This window comes from Epinephelus fuscoguttatus, linkage group LG10 (genome assembly GCF_011397635.1).
Source record: "Epinephelus fuscoguttatus linkage group LG10, E.fuscoguttatus.final_Chr_v1".
NCBI lineage: Eukaryota > Metazoa > Chordata > Actinopteri > Perciformes > Serranidae > Epinephelus > Epinephelus fuscoguttatus.
Window position 1 is genome coordinate 23,710,666 of NC_064761.1, and position 12,477 is coordinate 23,723,142.

The following is a 12,477-nucleotide window of genomic DNA, read 5'->3' on the forward strand; positions in this document are numbered from 1 at the left end:
CCTGGCTGATAAGAGAGAATGAAATATATTTTTCATATTCAAATGTCACGTTCACTCTTACCTTGAACAAATACTCAGGTGTTTAACAGACATGTGTGAGTCAGAGAAAAGAGGTGACACATTAAAAAAAAATGTCTGGCAGTCACAGATGTGTGTTGCTGTTCGTATTAAATGCTTGCCTTCATGCCTTCGCCATTTAACACGCTTTTTAGAAAGGGACGGAAGCAGTTTTATTTTTCAATGAAGGCATTATTAAAAAGTGTATCTTTAAAGAGTTGAAGGTAAAGCATATTAACCATGTAAATCAACTTATATTATGTGTACAAAGACAATAAAAACAACAAAATTGATGCTTAAGGCTGCACCAGATGATTATTTTCTTATTGAGTAATCTGCCGAACATTCTCCTGATATATAAAATACTGAAAAATAGTGATAAATGCACATCACATTTTCTTGTTTTGTTTGCACAACAGCTCAAAACCCAAAGATCTTCATTTAACCATCACATGAGACAAAGGAAGATAAATCTTCAGTATTGAGAAGCAGGAAATGTTTCACATTTTGGCTTCAAAATGGACCGAAACAACTCATCGACCATCATAACAGTTGCAGATGAATTTTCTGCTGATCTAATAATTGATTAATGGACAAATCTTTTCAGCCCTGCTGCTGTTAGCTACAAAGTGTTGCAGGATTCAGTCGTAAAATGCGGAAATGAGTTAGCATTTCTGCACTACTGGTTCCCTTGTCTCAAAGTCAGTGTTTTTTTCAATGGTTTTTTAGTTTGATGCCTGAAATAAGGTCTGTGGTTAACACAAGTTGAAGATACTGAAGATACATGGGTGACATGACACTGTCATGAACTTGTCATAAACATTATGTTTATGCCATAAACGTTCATGACTGCTATCATTAAGTGTCATTTGGTTTTTGTAATGCCAAGTTGACATTGTTTGGGTTGATTATGACAACTTGACATTAACTGGGATGACATTACCAGAAGATGTCTTTGTCATAACAACTTGACATTAACAAGAAATGCACCTCTTTTTTTGTGTTTATGACAAGTTGACATAATGATTTTTATTGTTATGACAAAGACATCTTCTGGTAATGTCATCCTGGTTAATGTCAAGTTGTCATAATAAGGACATCCCAAACAAATTTAATGTCAACTTGTCATGACAAAGACAACCTCTGGTAATGTCACTATAGTTAATGTCACGTTGTCATAATCAAGACAACCCAAACAATGTCAACTTGTCATTACAAAAACCGAATGACACTTAATGACAGCAGGTATAAACGTTTATGACATGTACATTATGTTTATGACAAGTTCATGACAGTGTCATGTCATAGTTATGACAGTGTTATGTCACCCTTGTAGATACTTTCACGTAAAGTGTTTCCGATTCTTTATTCACGTGACATATTTACTGAAGTAACACCTTGAATGCAGCCCTGTGATAGCCTGGCGACCTGTCCAGGGTGTACCCTGCCTCTCGCCCGATGTCAGCTGGGATAGGCTCCAGCCCCCCCGCGACCCTCAAGAGGATGAAGTGGTTAGAAGATGAATGAATGAACACCTTGAATGCATGTAGCTGCATTCAAGGTGTTACGTCATCTGCAGCTAACTACTAACAGAAAACTTAAAGTATCAAAACCAAAAATACTCACGATGCAAGACGGCCCCCTCCAAAATGTGACATGATTCTATGTACAATTATGTTGCTTGTGTATTAATACTGACGTGTCAATTTGGGGACTTTTTTAAAGATGATTTTTTTTTTTTTTTTTGGCTTTTTTGGACAGGATAGCTTAAGTGTGTGTGGGGGAGGCATGGGTTAGATATAAAACAGATGACAGTTTGATAATGTCATGCTTTATCAAACTGTCATCTGTTTTATATCTAAAATCTTAATCTGCAAAATGACTTGTAACTATGACTGTCAACTAAATATAATAAAGTAAAAGGTACAATGTTTTCCTCTCACATGTAGAGAAGTCATAGTAGCAAGTAGCATAAAATCATAATACTTAAGTGAAGCACAGGTACCATAAAACTATATGGTACTTGAGTAAATCTACGTTCTACTGCTGTATACAAGTATTCTGCAGGTTCAGTGAACCTAAAGTGTTCACTGTGTTCTTGGTACCTTCCGTTCTCTGCAGTGATGCCCTGTAAACACATGGAAAAACCCTCCATCAAGACAAATCACATTAGATTTAAATGAGAAACCTGCTCCAATTACAGTTTACATTCACTTAACCATCGTCAAACACAGATACAAATGAACGTGGCGGTCACTGCCTGGTCTGACACAGAAACACAGAAGCGGAGGAGCAGAGTTTCCTAATTATCAGCTGGTGGAACGCAGCCGCAGGCCATCGGTGTACCAGCCCATCACTAGTGCCAGGCAGACACACAGCTTCATTTTGACACACACCAGAAAATCTGTTCGTCTATAATGCATGAGGAAAGCACCAGAGCCGTTAGTTAGTGTGCCTGGATCCGATTACACCAGCAGCACTAAGATGTCAGAGGGGTTGAAATCAGAGCACAGAGGGACAGTGACCTTCTCTCCGCTGTGGAAACATAAAAAACAAATCTCTAGGAATAGTAGCAGAGAGCAACATGTCCCAGCATGTCCTCAGATCATAATTAGACACTTTACGTAGACAGCACATCAGCACTTGGGGCCAGTGAGGAGGAGCTGGATGCAACACTACTATTTGCAGTAAGGTGTGTCATTAACACGATGCTCAACTACAGATGTGACAGTTGGGGGTCATTATATGCACAACACAGGATTAGAGGTGCAGCACGTCTTATACAGTAAAGTGAACTTCATTGGCCTTTTTTGAGGGGAAGAAATGGATGATGTATTTTGACCCCGAGCTTCACAGGCAGACAGTGACCACCTGTGACTTCACCAGGATGCTGTGAATGTGGGACAGACAGTGAGAGACAGAGAGTGAGAAAAAAAATCCATTAATGTGCCAGCCCCAGCTCTCATTAGTCTGAATCTGACAGCTGTCCTCCAGGAGTGGTTTGTGTACGTGTGTGTGTGTGTGTGTGTGTGTGTGTGTGTCTATGCATGCAAGTCCACTAGGTGTGTAGGTACGTGTCATTTTCATGCTCAACTGTTTCACGAAGCATTTCATGTGAAGCGCTCTCTGAGGTGCTGCTCCGGCTGAAGTGGAGAACAGATGCATCATCAGGCAAAGACAGACACGCTTTCATAAATTATTTAGAAAGTGCATCTTTTTAAAAGCGACTGTGTCTGTGAAACATTCAGATAGATGCCAGTGGTTTTATGCACTGGTTGCTGGTAAATTGGATTATGTAATCTAAAATGAGCAACTCAGATGAAAAATAAATTTGTAGACAAAGAGTCTACAGATGCGCTGAAAGCTCTGTGAGGGTTTACTGAGGTACAGCTGTGCTTTGAGCTAAATGCTAACATTAACATGCTAACATGCTCAGAATGATCATTTTAACATACTTATGTTTAGCAGCCAATGTGTGCCAATCTAAGGCTGATGGGGATGTTATTTGTTTTGCAGATGTTTTGTCATAAATTAAGGTATTGGACAAATATATTTTTTATCTGATGATTTCGTGAGCTGAGTGTGCAGCTAAGTGTGAAGTAGTTGGGATGAGAGTCAGCACCTCCAAATCTGAGGCCATGGTTCTCTGCCCGAAACCAGTGGATTGCCCCCTCTGGGTTAGGAAGAGAGTTACTGCCTCAAGCAAAGAAGTTCAAGTATCTTGGGGTCTTGTTTACGAGTGAGGGTAGAATGGAGCATGAGATGGATCAGTAGTTTGGTGCAGTGTCTGCAGTGATGCGGGCGCTGCGCCAGACCATCATGGTGAAGAGGGAGCTGAGCCGGAAGGTAAAGCTTTTGATTTACTGGTCCATCTATGTCCCAACCCTCACCTACGGTCATGAGTTGTGGGAAGCGACCGAAAGAACGAGATCACAGATACAAGCGGCCGAAATGAGTGTCCTCCGTGTGGTGGATGGGCTCAGAGATAGGATAAGGAGATGGGACATCCAGAGGGAGCTCAGAGTAGAGCCGCTGCTCCTTTGTGTCGAATGGGGTCAGTTGCCTCCTGGGCACCTCATGTTAGAGGTGTTCCGGGCATGTCCCACTGGTAGGAGGCCCGAGGCAGACCCAGAACATGCTGGAGGGATTACATATCCCGTCTGGCCTAGAAACACCTTGGGGTCCCTCAGGAGGAGCTGGAAAGAGTGGCTGAGGAGAGGGATGTCTGGGGGGGTTTGCTTGGCCTGCTGCCCCCGCGACCCAGCCCCGGATAAACGGATGAAAATGGATGCATTGATGGCTGAAGATGAAAAGTCAGGAGATCAGCAGAGTTATTATAATTTATCCAAAGGAGGACATGAATGTGTGGACCATATTTCATAACAATCCATCCAATAGTTGTCGAAATATGTAATATCTGACAGAAAACCATCAACGTCAACATCATGGTGGAAAAGGAGAGGAAAAGTGAAGGCATCACGATAGTCAATAGGATTCTTCTTCTGGGGACCGTGAATGTCTGTATGAAATGTATAATCATCATGTACGATAATGAAAAAAAAAAAAGTAACACACACACACTAAGGGTTGTAGTGAGGTGGTGATCACTGGAAGCACATTTGAAAGTAAGAAAAAAGGATTGCACACATTCCAGCCTGGTTGCCAGAAAGAAAATGTTCAGATTATATGCTTTTGCAAACTAGAATAATGTTTCATTTGCACGCTTCATACCGGTAAACTGATTTTTGTCACTGGGAGGTGGAGGGGATGTGGATAGCAGATCACCTAAAGTAAGCGAGACCACTGCAGACAACCTTTCAAACCAACACCACCAGCTGTGATTTGGCAACTCTTCACTGTGTTTCCAAAAAGACTAAGTGGCACCAAACCTTTGTGTTTTTCATCAACCCCTCCCTGCTTTTCAAGCGGCTTTTGTGCCACCAAACGTGAGTGTTTTAAGCCAAATCTTGAGTTTTGCCTATCCATAATAACCAAATAATATTTGTGCCTAAACCTGACCACACCTTTACCACAGCGTTGTTGAGAGATGGAACGTTTCAAGGATCCACTTCAAAATAACTTACAAACATAACATATCAGCAGTTTGCAAAAATGTGCAATACAAACTTTTTTTTTTCTGGCAACTGGGTTGTATATTCAGACGATGTTTCGGTCTTCAGGCCTTCTTTAAAATCATTCAATCATCCTTGATTTTGAAAAAGGCCCAAGGCCATTTATACAAAATGTTGTGCTAATCCATTTGGTAGATATTGTGATATTTCACAGGATAAGGAAACTTTAACCTGCCCATAGAGCTGAATGAAAAGTCAGGTGATCCCCAACATCATTAAGACTCATCCTCTGAGCACTGTTAATGTCTGTTCAACATTTCATGGCAGTCTATTCAGTATATTTCAGTCTGGGTTGAAGTGGTGGACCAAGCGAAATCCTTAAAGCCACACAGCCAGCATGGCTTAAAATCAGGGAAGAAGCGAGAAGCATAACAAATGTATGAGATAAAAAGGTTTTATGAGACTCAGTGTTAGCTTCCCTCAGCTCGGATCATAACCTCTCCTTCCCCAGTTCACCACATACACAGTTACAGGTACTTACGGAATATTTCATCACTGTGCACTCAGCCGTCATTCAGCCTCAGACAAGAGTCCAGCCTACAATTTCCCCCGTGAATCATACATGCTGAGTGTCTCACAAGACACTTCTCGGTTGGTCTCCATACAGTCTGCTCATGTAATGAGCCGTGTCTGTGTCTATGGACTGAGCCCCATGTGGCCTTGAAACTCTAGATCTCCCAGTGTCCCATTCAGCCTCCGCTGCTCTTGTTTTCCACTTGCTCCGACACAAAAGCTTTGCCCCTGGAGAGCCATAGATTTCAGCAGGGTTATTTCGGTCTTTCCGTTCACAGGGAGGAAATGGAATAATAACAGAGGGGAGAGAGAAAATCACGGGGTGACCCTCGGACAGACTTACCGTCTGAGCAGAGTGCGGAATCCAAAATGGGATTTGTGAGGCTTTTTTGTGTTTTTAACAAGATACCCATCAGCATGTTGTGTAGGGGGGACTTGAGATATGTCTATGCCCCCAAAACACTTTTGCTTTTCATTGTTCAGTGGCAAAGGCGAAGTGAGAGAAGGTTTTGAGCGACTTTATTCCAGAGATACTGTGGCCTACTTTCCAGAACTGTCCACATGTGAGGAAACTTTGGTGAAATCCACATGTGTATTTTTCCTGTTTCAAATCCAGACAGGAAACAGATGCAATGTCCAACACCAGAGTTCTTTGGCATGTCCCATAGGATACACATGTTTCTGTGAGCACGTGTGTGTGTTTGTAGGTGCTTTTGTTTGCTAACAGGAAGGCTTGGGGCACCGGGCTGGATCTGAGGGGCTAAAATGCAGATATAACCCCAGTCTGAGGAAAACCTGACACGAAAAGGGCAAAGGTTTTCACCACTATAAAAACATCTTGTTATGTTTACCTCCTTGCAGCTAGCTGTGGTTTTATGGTTGTCTCTTATCTTAGCACATGACCGTTTATGATCCAAGCTGTGAAAGCTGCACTTTGTGCTGAGGGTGTTTATGTTTTGAGACTTGTCAATAGTTTATGCATCAGTGACGGTCCTCTGTGTTGAACACTGTGGCATATTTACTGAGACACTCCTGCAGCTCAGAGACATTGATTAGACTAATCAAATCTCAATTTTCCATCAAGCCACATGACCTATAACAGACAGACCTTGTCACTGATAGATACATCCTGACCACTGCATTCAGATCAGTGCTGTGCAGGGCATTGTGCTAGCTGTGCACGTTTGTGCGCCGGTCTTCGATTCATAGCATTTTGCCAGCAGGTCATCACTCGACATCCATGGATAGGAGTCCCACTGACAGCCCGACTAAAAGCGTATCAATGGACGGCTGGGTCGACTGAGTGCAGTCACCTTTGCTTGTAGAAAATACAGTTTTCCCATCCATTGACTATCTTATTACTTTGGTCAAGTGAAATCTTTAGAGTGGACTGACAAGATAATGGTGTCATAACAAGAATGACATGATGCTTATATATACAGTACAGGGCCTGGGTCTTCAATGGGGGTCCACGACCCCAACAGGGTCCTCAGACTGCAGGAGGACAGAAAAATTATTGTTTGGTAAACTGGGTTTTAATTTTTGTTTGTTTCTTTAGATTTAGTTTTTTTAAATTAGAATATGTCAGAAGATGCACATTAACATGAATTGAACATATTATTAGCAAAGATAAATTCCATAGTAGCCAAAATGACCTGGCCCAGAATCAGCCTGAAGTCAGCATGCTGGATGAAATTAGCTGGGCTGGGTCCACTTGCCTGACTCGGCTGAGACTCGGTATAAATGACGCCCCAAAAACGGGCAAAATCAGCTGGCCTGATTCCAGCTGCCATCACTGCCAACACTTGGCCTGTATCAGACATGACCTGGCCCAGCATCAGCCCAAACTTGGGATGCCGGATGAAATTAGCCGGGCCAGATCTGGTTGACGCCCCAGAATCCGGCCAAATAGGCTAACTGTTACTCATGAATCCTTGAGCAGTCATGTTAGCTAGCTAACGCTAAATCACTGTCCGTGACAGGAGGGCACCCAGTTGCTGGTTTATTAGGTACACCAAGCAAAAACCAATACAGTTTAATACTTGCACAACAGTTATGCAATAAATCCTATTTTCATCACAGTAATAATGTTCAGCTTTTAGTTGAAACTGTTTTAGATTCAACTTTATGGTCATTTTGAAGGCTGTAGTTTGCGCTGCTGTAGAAATGTGCTTTTACCACTTAGTTCACCTCATTTATATCAACGAGGATGGAAAATGTTGTATGATGTAGGATACAATGATATATATAAAATGCAATATAGGTCTGGTGCTGTACAGGTGCATCATTTCTGGGGTTTTTGGGTTTTCTACTGAAAACAGAAAAAGGAAAAGTGTTTATGATTCATAGGAGAGGATTGCAGATTTCAATTAGCTGAAACTTTTGTGCTAAGAGTGAACTCTCGGTTAGAATTCCTTCAGTGTTCAAGAGGTTTTTAATATGAGCTGAACTGTCCGCAAAGGTTTCTTTCTCTCCAAAACAAACAGACCGGGTTATTTTAAATGGTAAAAACACTGAGCACAGTTTCACGTAACAAATCAGTGTTTCTCCAATGCTGTTTGGCTCATCGCAGACAGGCTGCTCAACCAGCACCTTCTAACGTGTGCTCACCCTTTTTCTCTGATAAAATAAGATCCAGATGTTTCAGAGGTTTTCACCAGGAGCTGAAATATCTGCAGAGGACCCATTGATTTAAACAGGTAAACACACTGAATAAAGCAGTCTCACGCTCATCACAGACACAAAACGTGAATGGCCCTTTCTAGAGCCCATATTTATGTCCATTTGGGGCTACTGTAGAAACATGGTAGTGCAACATTGTGTCTACTCTACTTTGTAGAGAAGGACCCGCTCCGTATGTAGATATAAACGGCTCATTGTAAGGTAACAAAAACACAATGATTCTTACATTCAGGTGATTATACACCAACAACCATATTTATATTTCATTTCTGCCAGTATACCCTACCAAGTCCCACACACTGAACCTTTAACCTTTACTTTGAGTGTTTGAAAGAAGATTTGCTCTGTCAAATCATTTCAGTATGCCCTGCTCATGGGTACTTTCTAAACGCTTGCCTTTAGTTTGACATCCACGCTCACATGTCTGACGTTATTGATGCCCAGGTTTGACCTCTTTACCCTGATCAGGAGGTTCCAGAGATAAACATCAGAAGAACAGCAGCATTCAGAGCTGTGTGTCTGTGTATCGCTGCTTCAGGCAGACAGTTCAAACCACGCGTCTCCCTGCGCGGGGAATGTAAACAAAACTGAGTCTTTTGTTCACGGAAATCCCAGAAATGTTTATCGGATGTTGTTTTGTCTAAGAGCCACTCCCTAGAATCTCTAAAATGAAACATAAAACCCAACATGCTGTGGGTGACTGAATCTCAGCTGACAGTGTGTATGATTCACTGTAGCCTCTGATGTTGGCAATCACATAAGTCACGTAAGGAGTCAACCTAATTAGCTCATACTCTGCATGACTGACTGACAGGACAATGGCTGACGGTGTGGTGGTGGTTCAGACAGGTTTAAATAAATATTTTCAAACAGAGGAGAGCTGTAATTTTCGCAGATGAAACAGAGGACAAAGTAAACTGTTTGTGACACATTCAGGCCTCTGACAGATCTGAGCAGACTGGTAGGGTGAAGGCTGTGTGCCAGCATGTTCCCCCCCTGCAGGTTCGTACTGTACTTGACACTGATGTGGTGTGTGAAACTGTCAACACCCACAACCGTGCTGCACAAACCAAATCACTGCTGAGGTACACAAAACAGACCATGCAACACGGCAACATCAGTAGACTTAATATGACATTTATGTCGTCTTTATTTTGTTTTTTCCAATTACAGTGTGATGATTGTGATCTCCTGTCTTGTACCTGAAGCTACTGTGGGCTTTTTTGATTTTTAAACTGGGGACATCATGTTTCCCTAACAAGTGCTGTGTCTGCCCAATGTGATCTTATCCCTATTTGTCCAACCTCATCACATATCGATGTTTGGTCATGGACCTTCAACATCCAGATACAACATGAAAGTTACCCTGGGTGCGTTGGTTGTTGATGTTCTGGGACGCTGCGTCAAGTTCTGCCTGTTACATGCATCATCTTCTTTCAAGATACACTTCCGTTTTCACAGGAAATTTACCGTCTCTTTCAAAATAAACTCACTATGCCAGTACAGCAACACGAACTGATGTTTATTTACCTCCAACAACTAATATGGTTGGGTTTAGACGACTGAAAAGAACTGGTTAAGTTTCGGAAAATAGAACAGGCTTCGGTTTTATACACCGCTCTCCTAGGTGAAAGTCGCAGCCTTAACTTTCGTTCTTGTCCTGACACGTTTCCTCCTGACACTGCCGAGCACCATTAAAGTATAATGGCGACCGGCTGCGTACCATGCCAACGTTAAAGGATGGCTTTTTTCTTCAGTGTCTGACACTGCAAGTCACTGCCCAAGCGCCAGATTTCGACGACTTTGGAGTGAGACCGGGTTGGCCAGAGGCAGCCTTTTGCAATTTATCTTGACGTGGTGGTCAGCCCTGAGGAAGGCTGGCTTTCAAGGTTAAGGCAACAAAACTTCTTGGTTATGCTTCGGGAGAAGATTGTGGATGTCGACTTTGTGTGGCACAGACACGGCTGGAAAGGCAGCAGTGTATCGCCAAAAACACGCCTGGCTTTGAGTGGCACAAACACTGCAACTGATGTTGTTTATTGGTCTTGAACACCGGCCTCCGGGTTTGTTAGACCTATCCATCTCCATTTCAGCCAACACTGAGCAGACTTTCACACTCTTTAAACTACTTGCTCTGAGGTGGAAGAGAGATGTCTTCTGTTAGGTTGATCTGGGAGGATGTGCTGGAGATGGGGCAGAGGGAAACTCAAAGTGGGGGTTCAGGCTCAGGCGTTTTTTCCACCCAAGCTGATTACAGGCCCCCAGACGATACCTAGAATGAGACATGGGAGACTGAATAAGAAGATATGAGGGGAGAAGGGAGGAGAGGGTGAAGGAATGTTGGTTTGATGATGGATAAAGGGATGGGAAAGGGAGGGTCGATCGAGGAATCTGAGACAAACAGAGCAGGATGGGTTGATCAGATATAAGTAGGCTTGGCAGGTAATTAGAGGTGTGGTTAAGGTGTGGCCCTGCTCGTGAACCTAAGTTTACAAATTGAATTAATTAAATTGGATTATAATTTTAGAAGCCAAGACTACAAAGCTAAAACAACAACAACAAATGAGATATATTTCATATTTAAAAAGGTTTTAGATTAAAATAAAGGAACTTGATTCTTAATTCTTGAAAAACACAGCACATTATCCCTTCACAATCTTTTCTTCTGCTATGAGAAGCCATGTTTTCAGTCACCAGCAGCCCTGTGCTGCATCACACCACATCAGCGGTGTCAACCTTTTCCCAACCATGTGTGGCTGCCTGTTTGGGATTTAGCCAGATGGCAGCTCATCTCTTCCAAGCCTCTTAAAGCCTCTTAAGACACAGCCCATGAGCTCCAGGAAACAACAGAGCAACCTTGCTGGACTTCCACTGCCAGACTGTAATCTCACCCCCTCCTAACACGCTGTCTCCATGGAATTAGCATGTCATTGGGTCTCATGAGCCACACACCGTCTAGGAAATGCACAGTGGACGTAGCAACAGCTTACCTGAAGCCAAAACCTTAAAGAGGCAGTGTGTGTTTGATTTTCTGTTTACTGCTGCTCAGCGCCAGTTTTATGGTTTTTCTTCAGCTTCTTCACCGACAGCTGAGTTCAGTCAGGGTTGTTATTGCATGTCATGCCAACTGCAAAGTTTTTCTTCATTTTATCCCCCCTGTCGCTGCTGCCAAGAACATAAAACACATCACTTCCTGTTCACCAGGGGATTTTTCCTGTGAAAGAGCTACCTTACACTGTATGCTTACACCAGCAAGTTTTCATGAAACGGGTGGACTTTGTGTTGCATTAACCGGCTGCAGAGAGCAGATCTTTCTTTATAAAAACATTGATTCTGAGATTTAGTGTGTTGCTGTATTAGAGGGCAAACTCAGCAGTTATCATTTGGAAATCTCTCCCAAAGTGTGTCAGTTTATATCTGTGGGCTTATTCCAAATGCCTCTAGTTTATCTGTCTTGGGTTCTTTATTTGGTGCCAAATAGCCACTGGGCACAAAATGAAATACCATTATAACACAGAATGTAATGTTCTGTATATGATTGATGCCACACCCAGATGATTAAAAGCACAATTGTGTACTAAAACACACACACATATGGTCTGACTCAAGGATGCATGAAAGCAATCCTTCATACTGGACAGCTGAGTGTATTCCCACACAGAGCACAGATACAGAACAATAAAATACACAGAAATGGACAAACTAAAACAAGATGCCACCTCTGTATCACATATGAAATGCTCCTAACCCCAAGTTGGGGCGGGAGGAGGGGGGGCATTGTTTTTCTGTCTTACAGGAATGAAACTCTGCAGTCAATTGTTTCACAGAACAGACAAACTCAATCAAAACAACATTGTTGAGCTGAAAGATGACACTCAGATTTCTTCAAAAGCTTGCGTGTGCTCCCTTGTACACTGAGCTATGTGCATGTATGTGAAAATATGTGATAACGAACATGCCGATGACATTCTTGTAGCGACCTTTGACCTTCCTCTGACTGTCTTTTCTTGTTTTTGTGTCGGGCCCACGCAGATGACTCACGTTTGTTCCCGCAGCTCCTGAATGTTGAGGTCAAAGAGAAATATTCTTGAAT